General features: G+C 34.7%; 2 protein-coding genes and 1 long non-coding RNA gene across 9 annotated transcripts in view; 2 read left to right on the top strand and 1 right to left on the bottom strand.

Moving 5' to 3' along the window:
• LOC137398898 (uncharacterized) overlaps positions 1-20,900 on the bottom strand; it is a 194,923-nt gene that overhangs the window by 124,416 nt on the left and 49,607 nt on the right. The gene's annotated exons all lie outside the window — the stretch shown is intronic.
• The window catches only part of LOC137398899 (sulfotransferase 1A1-like), a 209,476-nt gene that overhangs the window by 159,615 nt on the left and 28,961 nt on the right, over positions 1-20,900 (top strand). The window lies entirely within an intron of this gene.
• Positions 1,853-19,694, top strand: LOC137398901 (uncharacterized). 3 transcript variants are annotated; one of them, XR_010979047.1, is made up of 6 exons: positions 1,853-1,921; positions 3,378-3,526; positions 12,617-12,774; positions 15,900-16,079; positions 17,180-17,234; positions 19,490-19,694. It is a non-coding gene; the product is annotated as an uncharacterized lncRNA (long non-coding RNA). The 3 variants fall into 3 exon arrangements; XR_010979048.1 differs by lacking the exon at positions 1,853-1,921 and having other exon boundaries at positions 3,350-3,526; positions 12,658-12,774; XR_010979046.1 differs by lacking the exon at positions 1,853-1,921 and having other exon boundaries at positions 3,350-3,526.

Below are 20,900 nucleotides of genomic sequence, written 5' to 3'. Positions count from 1 at the left end.
TTAATTAATACCCTTAAACCTTGTTGATATTAGCTTGTCTGGTGGTATTCTGCTGGTAGACATGTCATTTCTAACAAAAATGTTTATGCTAAGAAAAATGTATGTAAGGAAATTTTATTGCCATCTCTCTTTCTCATATCTTTTCTCTTGCTGTTACAAGTAGGATTTTACCTATGATTTTTTCCCACTGTACTTTCAAATGTTATTTAGCAGTTTCTATAACTATGAACATGTACTGCAAAATTCTACAGTCAAACTCTTTTGCATGGTTGATATTGTATGTTGTTGAATTTCTTACATATTTTTGAAATGTAAACATTAGTATTTGTGAATTATTCTTTTGAATCGTTCAGTGATAAGATGCAGTTATTGCCTATGTTCCTTGTTTACAGATACACAAGAGCAGTGATAGGAATGTATCACCTCTGTTCTACACCTGGTTGTAATCTCTTTGATTTCTATGATTACTTCTATGGATCATCCTTACATAGACTGGAAGTGAGTCAAGATATTATGGATATATTAGTAGTTTGAGGCTTACACTCCCCCATCTCACCAGTAGTAGCCTTTTACCCCATAACCTAGGATGACTAATTTACTACAGATCTATATGGTGATAGTGTAGGACACCTGGGGAGCCGGTGCAGAAGCACTATGCTGTGCAGACAAGCGAATCATGTATCCATAGAGGGCTGTAGTAAAGTGATGGTTTTGTATATCCTTATGTCAACCCATGTCTGCATATGAAGTAACAGAATAAGAAGACCTTGCACAGCACGCAGAAATGTGACTAGTTTTTTCAGCTTCCCGAAACTGGCTAAAAACTAAAAAAAATGTAGTTTTTGCAGTCTGACCAATATGGAGACCACCATTCTCTAATCTAAAATGAAGTTATCCAAAATATGTGATGCTAATGTTGCATGTTGCGAATGTTGAAAGATTTTACTAGCAGAAATATGTGTAGGTCTATGTTTACAATTGTTATTTTTGTTTATCCTGAAATGAAAATGAGACAGTGATATTATTCTGCAAATTATGAGTGTACAGAAAACTTGTTTTTTTTGCTTTTGCAAAAATCATAGCCTGATATCCTAAATTTATAGTGGCAAAACTATGGTGCAATCTGTTAACTCTGTTATCCGTTGTCAGCGTTTATTTATAGGTACTAAGGTGAACCGTTATAAATATCATAAAGGTATGCTAAGGTATGCTGGCCCATCTAAAACCATCCAATGTGTAATGATGTATCCTGATCACAGTGTAATTAGTATGGCTGTAATTTTTATAAAATCTTAAGTTATGTGATTTTTATTTGTAATTTTAATAATAGCATGTATCATAAAATCAACTGAACTCATTCCATATAGCAGTTGTACAGATTCTAGCCTTCCCATAACAGCTCTTCTTGTTTCTAAGGTGTTTCCAATGTAAATGACAAGCTTTTTATGTGTATTTGGTTGTTGTGTAAACTTATGCTACATTGTTTCCCTTGAAAGAGAACTGAATGGCATGGTGCATTACAAAAAAAAATCAGAAAAAAGCTAATAACAGGTCCATTAAGGAAATTACCATCAATTTCCTGCAGAAGTTCTGCAGAGAGAACTTTAAATTGACATGTTTCAGTATCCTGATTTTAAAATATGCGTTTATTTGTCTTAGTATTCAGATGTGTTGCATTTGAGAATAGTGGGAGTTGTCTTCTTTTATCTGGTCGAAATGTGATTGGGGCAACCATGTAGACAATTCCAAGTTGATCTTTAACTTAGTCTGGTGTTCAACACATTTAATTGATTAGATTGGAAGGTGATGCGTTGAAGATTAGATTTTACCACTTGTGCTATGTACTATTTTGGAGATTCTTCTAGCACTAGTACAACGACTTCTGAGCTCAGGTCCATGTCTACCACTACTATCACTTACAGTAAGTATGGCTGCCTGTCAAAGTCACACTTTTATTACTGGTTGGCTATCATATGCTTGTTTTACAGACTTAAATTTGATCATAGTTTTCAAGGTTTCAATCAATCCATTGCCATTTAGCTTTCACATTTTAATTATAGAACTTTTCATTGACTTCTAGCTTCAGAGTTTCGATCATAAAACTATTCATAGTCTTTTAGCCAGTTGCTAGTTACCGAGTTATATTTGCTATTTGCCAGCTTTTAGTTGATAGCTTGAATTTGCTAGTTTTCAGTAGGTTAATTTGCCAAAACATATTTGCTAATGTTATTTGATAGTTGCTTGCTGTGCTATGCTAAATGCGAGGATTTACTGGCTAGTTAACAGTTGCTAGCTCTGATTAGCTAAATGCTAGTTATTGGTTTTTTACTAGAACATTCACTTTGTTTGTATTGTTAATAGGTAAGCTAATGCCACATATTGAATTTCTAAGTGAGTTAAACATTACCATAAAATAATAAGGAGCTATTTGAACATCTCTTCAAGAATCATGTTTATTTAAAACTAAGTTTGTAGTTAGAAAGTCTGTTTTTGCAGATTGATTCAAAACTAAATACAGTGAAACTCAGCTAACTCGACCTTCACATGACCGAGAGAAATTGTTCGAGTTATCACAGCGTTCAAGTTTATGAGAACACTGTTTCAAGTGCATGTATTTATCAGTACATGTACAAACAATATATAAATCAAAAGCATTGATTCCTTATTGCAAGTTAAAGGGCCTCTCGTGTAACGTTTTAACAAGTTGTATCAGAAAGTATAAATATTTTCTTATTACTTGACATTTGTTTGTTCGTTTGTTTTAGGTGATGTGACCGTCAGCACGTTTTTAGATTAAAATAGGCAAAACCTGATCGCCGTTGAAACGCTCTGAAAAAAGACACATTTTTCTTTTGAGCGTTTTACAAAAAAAACAGTTTTGTCGACTTTTTTTTCAAGTTTATCGTATGGTTACCTTGCTTCTCCTTGCTTACGAAGGGCTCTCCCCAAGCATATGTTTTTTTTAATTTTATTTTTATGCACACCTTTAAAAAAGTCGTTAACAAAAATATTTTGTTGATAGTGTTAATAATGGCGCCTATGAACTACTAAAAGTTGATGTTTACCTTTATGGCTAAGAATAAAGTGATATTCTAAAGGGATAACAACCCTCTTGGTAGCCGTTGGGCATAAAACTATTTGAGTTAACAATGTTAAGGTTGAGTTATCTAAAGCAACTTATCATTGAGTGGGAACAGACCAAACAAATCCGCTCGAGTTAACCATGTGTTCGAGCTATCTGAGGGCGAGTTATCCGGGTTTCACTGTATTTACAACACTTCAAAATTAAATCTGATATTCTAGTCATAACCTTCACTCGATTGTGTCATTTAAAGATTTTTTATAGAAGAAAAAAGAAGTACCAGCACATCTTAGAGGTGGCAGGACAAGCAACCAGTACATCACCAGTGAAGATGGCTCTGTAAAGATCCCAGCCATGGTTGTCGATGCTGATGTGTTTTATGCGGCGCTAAATTGCTACAAGCTCAAGTTGGAGGACTTATTGTTGACAAGCTACATGAAAATAGTAGGTACAAAATCTTAGGTCAGTAGTTTGAATTTTCACTACGGTTTATCTTTTCTTCCCATAAGGAAAAAGATCTGATATAAAGATGGTTCATTGCTACAGAAAATTAATCTTTACTAATAAAACCCACTTTATTATTATTGTGTGTGTGTAAGTGTGTGCATATGTAGGTCTGTGTCTGTATGTGTGTGCGCGTGTGTGTGCGTGCGTGTATGTGTGTGCGTGTATGTGCGTGTGTGTGCGCGAGTGTGCGCGCGAGTGTGCGTGTATGTGTGTGCGTGCGTGTGCGCGTGTATGTGGGTGTGTATATATGTGTGTGTAAATGCGGGTGCAGGTGAGGTTGCGGGTGTGTGTATGTATGTGTGTATGTGTGTGTATATATGTGTGTATGTGTTTATGTGTTTGCGCTGTACATGTTTTTGTGTGTATGTGCATGTGTGTGTGGGTGCGTGTGTGTGCGTGCGTGCGTGTCCGTGTGTGTGTGTGTGTATGAGGGTGTGTGTGCATTTGTGTGTATTGCGGGTGTACGTGTGTGTGCATGTGTGTGTTTGCTAATCTGTGTGGTTGTAATGTATTTCCACATTCTTTGCCGCTTTTTACCAAACTTTACCCTCATATGATCTGTGCTTTTTGTGTGTGTGCGTTCACGCGAGTGTATGTCAAATATATCCTAATTTCACTCTAATGTGTTCCATGCTTCTAGATCTTCTAGAATCTTTGATGTTTTGTGAAATTGCTTTTTCATGGACAAGGCAACTACTAAACTTTTAGTCACCCAACTAAGCTAGAAATTATATTTATCAGGAAAAGATATTCTCAATTTGTTCTCCAAATTGCAATCGTTGGATGCAATGAATTGAACATTAGATCATTTCATTATAAGTTTCCAACAACTTGGTTGTAAATGTAGAACCATGAGCTAAAATCACTTTGCTTCGGTCTTTTAAATTTAATTTTATAACATAAAAAAGTTGTTGTTATGCAATCACACTAGGCAGGGTAGCCTAGCTGAAATATCCAAGTTTGCTAAACAATTGCTATGAGTTTACCTGAGAAAACCTACAAGTTTTCTGGTTAATATCAAACAAAATAAAAAACAGAAAATAATTTTAAGGTTTTTCCTGTGAATTAGAGTCTAATGAGTCTAACTGCGTATTACGGAGTTCAGTTTTGACAAGAAACTGAAATGTCATATTGTATGTTTTGTTTGGCTTGTAGTGGGACATGATTAGACAACAAGTTGAAAACATAGAAAATATGATGCTGAGCAGATATTTTATATTGGTTCTTTACACTCACGACATGCCATTTGGGACCTTATTTGAGTTTGTTGAGTACATGTCGGGATAAAGGACATGCCACACATTCACTTCATTTATTATGAAATCCTCATTTTGGTAAGCATGGTCTGCTAAAGAGGGTCTCATTGTATTCCCATTTAGGCTGATAGAAACCAACTTTGTGCTAGTGGTACTAGTGAGCAATGCTAACTCTATGGAAGAAGAAAAAAATAACTCCATTGTGCTATTTCTTTTGGAAAACTTCATGAGTGGTTTTGATAAGTTTGATGAGCAAAATATTGTCTCATTGTATTTTTTTAGATTTGATTGAGGCTAACTTTGTGCTGGTGCTTCTAGTAGGCTAACTCTATGAAACAAGAAAAATTAACTCCAAGGTGTTATTCGTTTTGAAAACTGCGTGATTTTGGCAAAGTTGATCTGCTAGCGAGTGTTTTTGGATTTGCCTAGATCTGATTAAAGCAAATTTTATGCTAGTGCTACTAGGAAGCAATGCTAACTTTATGGAAAAAGATAAGATAACTTCAAGGTGCTATTATTTTCGAAAATGCCACGATAAAGTTAGTAACTTAGAACTAGCTTGGAACGTGGAAACTATAAGTATCTCTGCTATTTATTATATTTTATTTTTGTGTTGTGCATAAACTAGAAAACCAAGACTTACACCATGTTTCCATGCTTGGAATGAATTCGGAGTAGCTTTTCTTCCAAATCCCATAAATGGTAAGTTCCGTAAGCATTCAAGCATATTTTGCTTTGCTAAGTGAGTGTGCCCATCGTGAATATGAATCTGTCGAAGCGACTGATCTGAATCAATAATGATTGATCCTGATTGATCTGAATCTATAATACAAAGCTAATCTATCACCAGTGGTGGGCAAAATATCAGCAGTACGATCAATTACGATCAGACATCCTGGCTTAGTTAGTGCAATTATTTGACTGCATGATTTGAAAATTGTCCTTGACCCGGAAGCAAGTCTACTTTAACTTTTCTTGTTGTTAGGAATGCACTGTGAACTGCTGAAAGATTTATATAGTGCAACTCTGGTTCATTGGAAGTAGGGTGCAAATTTGTCAGCAGTGAGCGACTCCGAACCCATTTTATGCATGGAAACATAGTGATATTCCTGGAGTTTTGAGTGGTCAGAGACCAAATAGACAAGAGGCAAAAAGATAACAAGATAAAAAGATGACCATTGCAATTGATATAGAAAATCTTTTATTTTCATTAAATCGCTTTTGTGAAGTTTAAATTAACATGCAAGTGCATCTCTTCCAAGGCAAACTTGTTTTCTCGATTTTCAATTTTGGCAGCCTATGTGGAGTTCCAACAAGTTGCTGTTCAATCGAAGATAACTATAAACCATGATAATGATAGAGAGATAGGAAACTAACGTCATCTGCATAGGTTAGTCAGCAGTTGGTGGAGGGTGTTATGAGAATAATGGATAGTTTGTACTCCATCTATAACATGATCAATGTAATATCACTACAAAATAAATGGTAATAATATGATTTTACTAGTGTGTGTAGGAAACTGGTGTGTGACAGCCCATGACTTTGTTAGTGTCAGACCATATCCTATAGAGGGTCCGGACATGCTTTACTATTTTTACATAGCACACTTGGTACTAGCTCACTTAGTGTGAGGATTGGTATTGTATGTACTTGTGTGCATTCACCTAATGGTACTTAGAGTATTGAATATTTGTATACAATGAATGGGAATTCAGTGGCTGTCTGTTGCCAAAATCCTATCATTTGAGTTCAATCACTATGTTTCTATGATGTGCCAATCAAAAGTCATGGCAATCAAAAGCAAGGCAAGCAAGCTTGGTTACTCGAAAATCTTTATCGAAAGTTTCATATTTGCAAATGATAGAAATAGTACTTTTAAATGATTCCCAAGACAATGCCGTACACGTTAAAACATTATAAAAACATTCTCACACTTCAGTCATTTTTATTTTGGATTGAAGCAGTTCAATATGTGTTAAAGTTAAGAATGCTGATAAGTCTCATGAGTTTGTGCTGCTAATTATTAACCCAGGGGTCAATAATAAGCGCGCAGTTGTTGTAGCTTTCTAATGTTTATCAACAATGCACTGTCTGTTAGTCTGTTTCATGCCAATTTCAATCAAAACACTATTCAATGTCCTTTGAAAAAACTGTAAGGTAGCTTAACGTGCTCACAATTCCAAATCAGCATAATAAAAAAAGTGATTATCTTGAGTAAGTTTGAACCTACGTAGCTGAAAAATTCTGTTTTCAGAGTTTTGTTTTTTGCCTGAGTGATTTCATTCTTTTGGTCATAACTTAAAAATCGTTTGTTAGATATTAATGAACTAATCAGAAAACTAATTAATCAAAGATTCTCTACAAAATGATACTAATATTACCAATATTTATTTTACATCAACATGAGTTTTTTCATAAGCGCAGTTGGTTTCTCCACATTTTTTGAAATATCTTTGATTTTGAGGCTTATAAAATTCTTAATAGTCACACCAACTAAACTTCAATGAGGCACCTCACAACTTCTTTTCCAATAAATTGTGCACCCGGTTTATCTAATTAGAAATTTATAACAGTTCAATTACATGATTTTAGTCAGATTGACCTCAATGAATTTGCTCATGAATTGTTGTCCGGAAAGCAACATAGCAATGTGTGTTGAAAATCTGGCCGCGGGCTGTGGAGGATTTAATTGAACATTACAGTAATCATGGGCAACACTGGGATTACTGATAGTATTGTATAAACTTAATAAATAATATATATGGGATATTAGTAGTTATTAATACATGAAATTATTAATTAAAAGTTCACTAGTCCAATGAACTGAGAATTAGGTTTAGTCACTCACAGTTTGTCTTCAGGAGATTAAAGATTCGGGTCACAGGATAGGGTCAATAGATGGTAGTGAATATTTTTTATCTATCATATTTCTTAAATATTTCTCTTAATGCATATTTATTGCTGAATTTTTAAACTTGTAAATATCAATTTTTTTTAAAATAATGAGTGATGCTGAGCATTAATAGTTTATATTATATTCTACTCCATAGTATCAAACACTAAACAGCGCTTTAAAAATATGGGGAGTCTCTTGGCAAAATGCTAGTTGACTTAGTCAATAGCCATTAGAAATAGATACTACTGCAGTTACACTAGCTTGCTTGAGATGAAAATGTCAGACACAATGTCTCAGCTGGTAACAGTAGCTTCTGTTGATCACATCATTAATTTTAACTCATTCGCAACAGACTAACTTTCACGGGATCTACCTCAATTATCAGTCATTTCTCAAATTTTCAAAAACATGCTCTAATTTAAATTACTACTGCAAAAAACTTAATTAAGCTAAGTTTGCAATTCAATTTTAAAAATTGCCGGTCTTTTTTTAAATGATACAAAAATAAGATAGACACTTTATATTACTTGCATGTATACATGTGTCTCAAAGAAGGTAGTTTTTCAAAATCACTGATTTCGAAAAAAACTTTACTCGCTGAAACAAAGTTAGAATTTTACAATAAAAATGTTAAAAATATGATTAATTTAGCCAAAAATATTGTTTTGCTTTATACGATGCAAAGTTATAAATAGTAGTTTTTATATGTAACAGTTAGTCATGAATGTAAAAGTCATGAAACTCCAGTTTCGAACTGGTCCAGCGAAGTGGCATCCTTCAAACCAAATCATTGCAAATTTACATGCCATCATAACTCAAATAAACTGTCATAAACATGTTTCAACTAAAAATGATATCTTCTATAAGTCTATTATTGATTTTTCAGACTACATAAACAGCTCTAAGCATCAATGTGACTCTATCAAAGGTGATGATAACTTTGGTCTGACTAACCGGGTGACTACCTAAAAGTGCATTTTCATGCGAGCAAAACGATTTAGATTAGCAAAATTAAAAGTTAATGAAAAATTTCAAACAATAAAAATTTGTTATTCTTTATTTGATTTATGCAGTCTTTCACTGTCTTAGCACTTCTGAATATGCATATTTACTTCTGGAGTTGAAAGGTCGACGTCGGTATGGGTTTAGTATTTTGGTTATAACTTTTGCCAAAGATTTCATTGAGACATATTTGTACGTTTTTTCTGATTAGCCAAAAATTTTACTTCGCATAAAATCATGAATATTCTTCTATAACTTGGAAACAGCAGCTGTACATGGAATGGGTAATTTTCCAAAGTGAGATAACTTGCATTGGTAGCCTAGCTACGAGCAAAGTTAACTCTTGATAGCTGCGAATGAGTTAAATAGAAAAATAGTGCATGTCAATCTACAGGTATATCAATCTCCTTGAATCAGATAATCTTCCCATTGTTATTATTCATAACATGAAAACGGCAAGGATCCGCAGGTCAAGTCAATTTTGTTCTCCACCATTTTTTCTCAACACTTCATGCTTGGGAAGGACGGAAGCAGCATTTGTTAATGATATGCAAGCTATTCAATTTCAAAGATTATTCACAATTCAGTAATTTATATTTTGAAAAAGTGCTGCTAAGCAAGATAAAAATGCTCTGCTATTACCTCTGGAGTAGAATAACCCATATTATTTATCAAAACACCCATGTTAATCCGCGACTGGGAAATTACATTAAAACACTCATCACACAGTATATCAACATGCACACATGTTCAATTCTACAACATGTGCATTTATGGAAATATAGTGTATAGCAATTATAAAAGTCGATATGGCGCTATTTGAAGCTCCCAACATAATAATAACCCTGGTTTTGTGTTTTAACTTTATAAGCAGTGTAAATAATGCCAATCTCTTAGAGCTTTTGTGTGCTTGTCTATTATAGCAGTAAAGTGGTTCAAACTAGCTTACTCAAAATTTAAAATGAGTAAAATATTAAAATATGAGCGAAGTTGGTTTATGCAACAGTCGGTGAAAGATTGTACTGTGTCACCTTCACTTTATCCACAAGTCGAATAAATAAAGAAAACTGATTTATTATCAGAGCATAAACATATATTTATAGAATAAATATATTTGCATCATCATAACAGTGGTCAAAGCATGCATACATAAAGAATAACCAAGTACTAATAAACAATAACTGTCATATGCAGGGAGCTGCGCCGCCTTGCCTGCTTCTCTAAAACGTTCTATCTTTTATAATTTTCTCATCCTTTGGCTCCGCCTCGTTGCGGTTTCTGCTTCCTGCCGTAACAAGTTATTCTTTGTTCTACCAACGTGACCCATGGACTGCCGAGTCATATTGGCCCTCTATTGCCAGCCAGACCTCCGAGCATACGGGGCAGGCCTGGCTTAGCCTGGCAACCGATAATCACATTGGCACCGGCCCCGTTCGCGATGCTCTTTCGACACAATAGTTTTATTTATTTGCCTTAATGTCATTGACGTTTAGGTATTTAAATCATACTTTGAATGTGTTTCATATTGGTTATAAGAAGAGAATTTAAAATAGAAACACACAAATATAGACTTTTTACATGCTGACATGGTTAACTAAAGGTCACAGCATTAGGGTTGTTTCTATTCCATACTGTATGTAAGCCATGAGCACACAACTTCTTCATTTTTTGCTCTGAGCAGTAATAGTAGTATTAGTTATCACTTGTGCTCTGTACTAATTGGTATGTTCTACTGCCACTAGTAAATCCACTCGTAAACTTACTTCAGTGTCCATTACTACTACCACATACAGTAAGCATGGCTGCCTGCTAAAGTCACACTTTTATTACCTGTTGTTTATCATATACTTGTTCTACACACCTAAATCTGTTCATAGCTTTTTAATTAATCACAGACCTATTCATAGCTATTTGGCTTTCACGTTTCAATCATGGAACCGTTCATTGTCGTTTAGCTTCAGGGTTTCAATCATAGAACTATTCATAGTTTTTTAGACAGTTGCTAATTGCCAAGTTTTATTTGTTATTTGCCAGTTGTTAGTTGCTTAGCTTGCATTTTCTAGTTGCCAGTAAATTAATTTGCTAAAACATATTTGCTAGGTTTGATTTGCTAAATGCTAGTTATTGGTTTTTAGCAAAACATTCACTTTGTTTGCATTGTTATAATGTAAGCTAATGCAGCATGGATAATTTCTAACTGAAGTAAAGATTACCATAGAACAATAGTGAGCTCTCTGAAGCTTTCTACAATAATCATGTTTATTCGAAACTGACTTGTTACGTAGAAACTCTCATTTTGCGAATTTATTGAAAACTAAGTTGTTGCAACACATTGTATTTAAATCTGATATTCTAGTCATGACCTCAACTCGATTATGTCGTTCAGATATATTTTATAGAATAATTAGAAGTACCAGGCAATCTTAGAGGTGGCAAGACAAGCAACAAACACATCACCAGTGAATATGGTTCTGTAAAGATCCCAGCCATGATTGTTGATGCTGGTGTGTTTTACGCGACAATAAAATGCTACAAGCTTAAGTTGGAGGACTTCTTGTTGACAAGCTACAAAAAACTAGTAGGTACAAAATCATAAGACAATAGTTTGAATCCCCACTGAGGTATCATTTTCTTCCCAAAGGAAAAATATCTGATTTGAAATTTTTCTGTGCTCAAACTAAATTCCTCATTTGAAAGTTTACAAATGTCAACTTTTCCAGAGTATATTTTATTTAGTTATTCAATTTATTAAATCTTTCATTGCTACAGAAAATTAATCTCTACCAATAAAACCAGTTCTCTCATTCTTGTGAAAATGTATGTGTGTGAGTGCAGGCGTGTGGGTGTGTGTGTGTGAGGGTGGTGAGTGTGGGTGCGGGTGTGTGGTGGTGGTGTGTGCGTGTGTGGGTAAGTATGTGCTTTATGTACTTTCACATTTTTTTGTGATTTTTACCAAACTTCACCCTCATATCATGTGTGTGCTTGTGCTTTCTGTCTGTGTGTGTGTGCCCGCGTGTGTGTGCATGTGTGTGTGTGTAGTTCGAACTCATCCAAACTTCAGACTAATGTGCTCTGTGGCTAAAAATATGTGGCTTCAAAACCCTGTTTTGTTCCTATGAACCAGCCTTGTAAATACTAACATGCGTGCTGTCTGATTAAATACCCAGCTACGTGCTGTTTGATTAAATACTTACCTGTGTGCTGTCTGAATAAATCCCCACCTGCGTGCTGTCTGATTAAATACCCACCTGCGTGCTGTCTGATTAAATACTCACTTGTGTGCTGTCTGATTAACTACCCACCTGTGTGCTGTCTGATTAAAAACCCACTTGTGTACTGTCTGATTAATTACCCACCTGCATGCTATCTGATTAAATATCCACCTGCGTGGTGTCTGATTAAATACCCACCTGTCTGCTGTCTGATTAAAAACCCACCCGCGTGATGTCTGATTAAACACCCACCCGCGTGCTGTCTGATTAAATATCCACCTGCATGCTATCTGATTAAATACCCACATGTGTGGTGTCTGATTAAATACCCACCTGTCTGCTGTCAGATTAAAAACCCACCTGCGTGATGTCTGATTAAATACTCACCTCCGTGCTGTCTGAATTGCAATGAAATTTATCTCTATCATCACCAGGTTTACTGCTAACTGCTAGTAATTCCATGAAAATTTTGAACCCATGTGAGACTGAAAGTTACAGAGTGGAACACAGATGGGGTTAAATTTAACAAATAAATCAACTTTTCTCAAGTATTAAAACAAATTTGAAAATGGTCATCAAAGACCTAAATATTAACTGCCTCGCTAACAAATGGTTATGTTTATAAAGTTCTGTCAAATTACAAATTTAAAAAGTATTTTAGGAACCAACTTTACATGGGTGATAATGACCATGTTATTTGAGGTACCCTTGAACACACAAAGGTGTTTAAAGACTCTTCCTCTCTCCAAGAGTGCTCAACTCCCATTACTGATTTGAGGCTCTCCCAGAAGTTTAGCAAAACCAGAAAACTGTTTGTCAGTAAGTGCCTCATATTTACCACTTTTACCAAAGATAAACTTACACTTAAGCTCAGTAAATTGGTGGTAGCGATAGCATAGCTGAATGTTCTAGGATCAAATCCTCTGCGATGCAATTTTCTTTAGATGAACACGGTTTTGTTATGGTAAAATATCTCAGCTTTTGTAAAGCTTTTCTGGCGACAAGCAATACGTCATTGGGCTCTTTATAGCTGTATGATAGCACATAAAAAGGTAGATTTTCTCAAAAACATCTAAATGCATATCAGATTCTGGTGCTGAATGTCTTTAACGGTGAGCCTTTAGTCAATTTTAGTTGGTTTTTTTCAAGAAATGTCGATACTTTTCTAGTCTTTGCAATTGGTTTTGAGGTGTGGGGTGGCCTGACTGTCAGGATGTTTCATGATGAAAATCGACCCAAGGCTGTTAAAATAATCATACCAAGTGAAACTGCAATTAAAACATCTATAGTGGCAACAGGAGCGACAGTATAGATAACGTGTAATGCTGCTACTTCATACGATAGCAACGATGACAGCTTGTGACATATTTTTGCACCCGTTTTATTTTGGAGCGTTTAACCATTTTAACCATTTTAACCATTTCGGAATGTTTTAACCATTATCAAGTTTTTCCGATTTTAATGCTGAAACATCCTGGCAGTCAGATAACATAGAACATGAAAAGAATTAGAAATAATAAAAAATACTAATACTTTCTGTTAAAACTAATTTTTCATTGTTTCTGATGTTTGAGGTTATCTGACAGCCAGTAAGCTTCAAAATTAAAATTGACGAAACTTGATCATGGTTAAAATGTTGAAAAACAATTGCAATTGAGAGAAAATTACTAATTCTTTCTGATTAAGTCTATATAAAAATTTTGTATTAGTTGAAATTCAAGAATCAGTCTTGTTACTTGGGTTAACCAGTTCAGATGTTAGAAAGTTTAGCATTGCCATATGACATATTTTTGCTGGTTTTTACTAAAACATGAGCAACATCTGTCTGTCTGCGTGAAGCTATGGGAAAATAGTGTGGGAAATATTGCACCATGCAGAATCTTAACTTCGAGCATTTAGTTTACACACAACCCCTAGGTTAAGCATTCACTTTTCTGAATTTTGGAATACTTATAACATGCTTACTGTTTTGGCTTCATTGACAAACCTGAAGATCTGTTATGGCACACTGGACTGTCATGGTATTAGCCTTTACTATAATAAGAACCGTGTTCGTCCTGTGATGTCACATTTTGAAGTTGCGCAGCATATTGCTTTGTTCAGGGATCAAACTAGGGATATTTGGCATATCCACCTGTCATACTCCAACCCCAGACCTAATAATTATCCTACCATAGTTTTATAGTTACTAGTACTAGTACTCTTGGGGTCTAGTGTGCAGTGAGTGATCAGCTGATGTCATAACTAAAGGTATATATTTTGGAGTTCCAGCGGGTCATCGATGTGCTGTTTTGTTAATGTCAGTCCTCCATGCTGACATTTGCTGGTTTGAATCAAGCTCAATGCTATGTTTTTTCCTAACCTCTTGTACTAGCAGGGCGTCTACCTCCTATCTGTTGTTTTTACTAGAGGTTAGAGCAGTTGGTAAAGTGGTTAGTGTACATGTATTATCTACAAAGCATATGGCTGATGGTTCAAATCCTGTGCAATGCAATCTTAATTACACCACACTGCAGCTGCAGATGAACAGACATGGTTCTGGTTATAGTGAACATTGAGTGTATAGTTATTCTATGTACATTATTGACACACTCTACATGCATGTTTTACATGGCACTAGGGTCTGACATAGTACGAGCCTTTACTGTAATAATAGTGTGTATATCCTTCTGTATGTCAAAAGCTACCATTACAAATAAAATATTCCTTCCTACAGAATTTGAGCCCTTGACATTTGGCTTAGTAGCCCAACACTCTACCACCTTCACCAATTATAACCTAACACTTTGTGGAATATTTGTGCACAGCCTTATTCTCTGTGCTTTGTTGGCACACTTTATGAGCTATCACAAGTATCTTCCCTATGAGACATTTTATATTTTAGTTAAAACTGTCATAATATTAACTGTAATGAACAATGTCTGAAAAGAGAATATCTTGTTTAATTTATGTTATTTGTTGAAACAGTTACAAAGTATTATGTCTCTCTATAACTTTTGAGTTATATGTAGATTTGTGTTTATTGTTGCTCCTACAGAATGTGTAACAATTATCTTATCAGAACTTTCATTGCCAAATTTGCATGTTTAGCTCTATGTTTAGCTCTATGGACTCGCTACGACTACAATCTTTCTACTCTATCATTCTGTCTTTTAGTTTTGCAAAACTCAAATAAAATTTGATTATCATATTTCCACATGGAATTTCAGATGGAAAGATTTTCAGTATAGTCATTAACTACACTAGTTGTCTTTCCATGCATCAATTCCTTTATTTTATTGAAAGTTACCAAAAGTAAGTTATTATGAAGTTAAGTGCATAAAAATATTATTTTATAAATTGCAGATGATTATTCTTTAACATAAATAAAATAATCATTGTTCTATAGATTTTGTTCAACTAACTGACTGCCACCAGAAAATTTACATAATTTACTATTGCGAGTCTTCTTCAAATCTTTGAGGCTCTGTAGAATTGCTTTCTCATGGAAAAGACAACTAGTAAATCTTTAGTCACCTAACTAAGGTAGAAGTTATATTTATCATGAGAAGATAATTCTAATCATTTTGCCAAAAGGTAATCATTAGATGCAAGGAATTGAAATTTAGATCACTTCATTATAAGTGTCCAATAATTTGGCTGTGAATCAAAAATCTTGAACTAGAATCTCTTTGCTCGGTCTTTTAAATTTAATTCCAAATTAAAAAAAGATCTTTGTTATGCAGTCATATTAGGCAGGGTGGCCTAGCTAGAACCTCCACTTGTGCTAGATGATTGCTATTTGAACTCACCAGTTGTTTATTAATATCAGACAAAAGAAAAACACGAAATAATTTTAAGGTATTTCCTGTGAATTAGAGTCTATTGAGTCTAACTGCATATTACTGAGTTCAGTTTTGAAAAGAAACTGAAATGTCATACTGTATGTTTCGTGTGGCTTGTAGTAGGTCATGATTAGACGACAAGTTTGAAACATGGAAAATATGATGCTGAACAAACATATTAAAATATATGTCTACGCTGACGACATGCCATCTGGGAACTTCTTTGAGTTTGTTGAGTACATGTGGAGGATAAAGGACCGGACACTCGTTCACCTCGTTAATTAAGAAACCCACGTTTTGGTAAGTAAGATCTGCTAAAGAGTGTCTCATGGTATTCAATTTTAGCTGATTGAAGCCAACTTTGTGCTGGTGCTGCTAGTAAGCAAAGCTAAGTCTATGGAAAAAGAAAACAACTCCAATGTGCTATTTATTTTGGAAAACTTCATTAGTGGTTTTGATAAGTTTGATGCGCAAAAATGTGTCTCATTGTTTTTGCTTAGATCTGATTAAGGCTAACTTTGTGCTGGTTCGACTATGAGGCAGTGCTTACTCTACGAAACAAGACAAGATAACTCCAAGGTGTTATTCGTTTTGAAAACTGATTGGTTTTAGTAAATTTGATTTCCTCGCAAGTGTTGATTTGTATTTGCTTAGATCTGATTAAGGTTAACTTTGCGCTGGTGCTACTAAAAAGCAATGCAAACTCTTTAGAAAAAGATAAGATAACTCCAATGTGATTCTATTTTGGAGAATTTCACAATAAAGTTGGTAACATAGAAGTAGCTTAGAACTTGGAAACTATAAGGGTCTCTGCTATCTGTTATGTTTTATTCATCAAAATGGTGAGCCAAGACCTATATACTGTGTTTTCATGACTTGAATGAATTCGGAGTTGCTATCTTTTCAAATCCTAGAAATGAGAGAATCCGAAGACCTTCGAGAATATCTCGCTTTGCTAAATGAGTGTGAACATTGTGAACATGAATTTGTAAAAACACTGACTCCTGACTAGTCTGAATTGATAATAATCAGCTAAGCTATCCCTAGTGGAGGCTCAAAAAATCAGCGCTCCGATTAATTACAGTCAGACATCTTGGTTTAGTCAGTGCAACTAGTTGACTGCATGAATTGAAACCTGACTATGACCCAAAAGCGAGTCTACTTGAACTGTGATTATTTAGAAATCCAGCTTTCAAATTTATACGTTATGATTTTTATAAGAAATGCAACAGCTAAAGTGTGCTCTTAGGTTGTGTTTTCGCTATCACCTGTTTGGGTGTGTTGCCACAAAAGACTTTACATTTTGAAAGCTCTGGATTGAAAGCTTGCTGTCTTCGGATTACATGTACAGTGTGCAAATTTTTGCACTAATTGTACTTATACATTAGTACTGTTTGTAGCTTTGTACAGATGAGGAGCCAAAGAAGGGCATATTGGCACTTATGTTTAAACAAGGTAAGATAACTTCACAATCGGTCTAATACACTCTGGTTTTTGAACCCCAACCTATTGTTTAAAAACAGGTTATTTTAACACAAAAATAGATATTGTTATGAATTATTTAAACTATTGTAATAGGGTATTAACACTGGAAACGCCCTTTTCAAGTCCAGCTATATTAAATCATACAGGAAATTTTATAACAAGTGAAAATTTCTTGGACGGTTTTTATAAATACCCTATTCATAGCGCTAGCTAGACTAGGAATTTCGTTAGAGTAACCATAAATGCAGTAGCGTAGTGGTTACCACTTCAAACAGTAGAATGACAGGTAATTGTTCAAGAGCTGAAACATGATGTTTTTAATTGTTCCGCAGTAAAGGGAAACGATCCTTGCCGAAAACTGCTATGATAGGCCTTTATGAATTAATACTTAGGTTGATTGTGACCTAAATCAATTAGTGTAGATCATGAGATCCGGAAACCAAGCTTATGGTAGAATATGCTTCACTCACACTTTGTGAAATAAAAATGTACAGCAATGTGTTCAACATTTAATATCATATTACACTGCTTAAAATACCACATACAGTCACCATTGTACAAACAACACCAAAAAAAATCTGGATAAGATTATCCGGTGCAGAAGATAACCGAAGCGAGATTTTCAGAAACTGTTTGGAATTGGATACAAAAATGCCTCAAATAAATTGTTTGAGTTTCACTATGTACAAAAACTGAGATTGAATAATACAGCCTATAATACAACTGACAATAATTCCTTCAAGTTTGGTGAGTATAGTTCAGATGCTTCCCTTTGTCAGAGAAGTTAGCCTCACTTGCCGGAGCATTTTCTCAAATCAAATACTTGTCACAAAAATTTTGTATTTACCGATATTGTGTGTAGACTTGCTTATATAAATGAAAGATATTTTTGCGTATAAAATTAGAGAATGGCAAGACAACATCACGGTTGCTGACAATGAGCACTTTGATGCGTATTTTGAGCAGTAGACCGTTGGAAAAGACAGCCCTTTCTGATATGAATAAATTTCTTTTTAAAATGTAACTGAAAGAGCGTACTGCATTCCCATGTTTTATATATTTTAGTAACTCCGCTGCTCGCTAAGCTTTACACGAGACAAAAATGTAGATATGTTTTACTTACAATGTTTAGCCTATCTATACACTTATTACATTTATAACATGTATTTATGCACTAACTAGTATTTCTTGACAGTAATTAATTCTTACTGAAGCAATGGTTCTTAATTGGGTCTAGACTTTTGCTCAAGGCTTGTGTTATGGTTGAAAGGCATTGATAGCTGACTAGAGAACTGTTTTTAAATGTTTTATAATTTTTGTGTACATTATAACGGATATTTTTTAAAAGATTTGACCAGTATTGTTATTTATCTAGATGCGCTGGTTGTTTGAAATGTGCTGCCTGTGTAACCTAATTACTTTATTCAATTAAACTAACATAATGACTTTTTTATTTTTGAGTTCAGAGCTTGAAATTTTTGGGAGAATAAAAAACAGCTAATTCATCAAATTATAAAACAGACACAACTTGATTTGAGAAAAACTTGAGTCTATGCATAGACTTCTGTGCATGTCTATGCATAGTGTGTGTGCGCGTATGTGTGTGTGGTATGTGCGCGTGCTTGTATAATGTTCGTGCGTGCTTGCATACGTGTGTGAAAACGTAGCGTGTGTGCTTGCGCCTGTGTGAGTGTGTGTCTGTATGTCTGTGTATGCGTTTGTACATGTGTGTGTGTGTGCGCGCGCGCGTGTGTGTGTGCAGTTTAGTCTGCACGAACGTTATCTGTTTCCACATTTTTTGCCAATTGTAACCAAACTTCTAAATCTAAAACCAAAAATATAAACTTCACTGGCATTTGGTTTGTGCTTTCTTCCAGGTTGCTAGAAAATCCGATTTCAGAACTGCTTCCTTTGAACTCTGCTTGGTTCCCATGAACCAGCCTTTTAAACACTCACTTGCTGATTATCTGATTGAACCTGAAATAAATCCCGGGAATCACAAGTCTTACCGCTAGCAAGTTTATAAAATATTAGCGCCAAGGTGAGGCTGCATATTACAAGTGGAGTACAGAAGGGTTTCTGTATTCTCACAAAAAAGTAAAAACATTTTGAAACTTAAAAAAATTGGAAAAGCTTTCATAAAAAACCTAAATATTGACTAGTTCAGTATCAAGTGTGATGTTCATAAAAAGTATTTCTAATTACAACTTGAAGAAATATTTCAGGAACCAACTTTAAGTAGGAGACTACGACCGTGCTATTTCGAGGAACATCTGAATACATGGAGTGTAAATGTCTCTGCATGTTGGACTTGTTTCCTGTTTCCTGTAAACAAACTCGATGATAACCAACTTTTCCCATCTCCGAGAGTGATCAACATCCGTTACAGATTTGATGCTTTGCAAAACACTTGAGAAAGCCTGGAAACCATTCCCAGTAAAAGCTTTTACTTACTTGTTAAATCAAAGATTAACTTCCACTTTAGTTTAATTAATTGGCAGTAGCTTGCTGGCAGAGCGAAATGTTGCAGGATAAAACCCTCTGTGACGCAATGTTTTTCTCAACATGCAACAGTAGTTTTGGACAGACATAGCACTTATTATCTTAACTCTATGGAAAAAGAATAAATAACTCCAATTCGCTATTATTTTGACAAGCTTCTAGATAAAGTTGGTAACTTAGACTTAGCTTCGAACTTGGAAACTCTAAGTGTCTCTGCTATTTGTTATGTTTTATTTGTGTGCGGTGCTCATTATAGTAAAGGTTCTCAGCTTAAGCAGGACTTTTCTAACAATAAGCAGTATGGTATTTGTTTGTTTATAGCTGCATGATAACACAAGAAAAGGTAGGATTCAGTAAAAAAGCATCTGCATGTATATCAGTTTTGCATACTGAAAGTCCTAATGATGAACTTTAAACAATATCAGTAAATTTTAACATAAAAATATCGCTATTCTTTAATTGTGAGCATTTTTTGATTATTTAGGTGATCTGACAGCCAGGATGTTTCAAAATTAAAATTAAGCAAACTTGATCGTGGTTAAAATGCCTAAAAACAATTGTAAATGCTAGAAAACCACCGATAATTTCTTGTAAAATCTATAAAAATTGTGTGAGTTCATCTTTAAGTACCAGTCTTGTTACTTGAATTAACCAGTTCAGATGTTATAAAGTTTATCATTATCATATGATATATTTTAGCTAGTTTTTAGTTATAACAATATTCACATCTATCTAACTGAAGCAAAAGTATTAATAATATACCATACATGATTTTACCTTCAAACATTTAGTTTACTCACAACCACCTTGACTAAACATTCACCTTTCAGAATTTTAGAATACTTTTGACATGCTTAATCTTTGGGCTTTATCAACACACCTGACAATCTCCCACAGCATTATGGACTTTTAGGCTACTGGCATTTACTATAATATGACCCATGGCCATTCTTTGAAGCCACGTTTTGAGGTTGCGCAGCAGACTTCTTTGTTCAGGAATTAACCAGCAACATTTGGGATATCCACCTGTCATACTCCCTGCTTCCCTAAACATTTTCCTACCAAAATTTTATAATTACCAATATATTTTGGGCTTGGAGTGATGTGAGCAACTGGCAGGTGTAATAATTGAAT

The sequence above is a fragment of the Watersipora subatra genome, chromosome 6, assembly GCF_963576615.1.
Source record: "Watersipora subatra chromosome 6, tzWatSuba1.1, whole genome shotgun sequence".
NCBI classification, from domain to species: domain Eukaryota; kingdom Metazoa; phylum Bryozoa; class Gymnolaemata; order Cheilostomatida; family Watersiporidae; genus Watersipora; species Watersipora subatra.
This window is presented reverse-complemented; position numbering and strand designations above follow the sequence as displayed.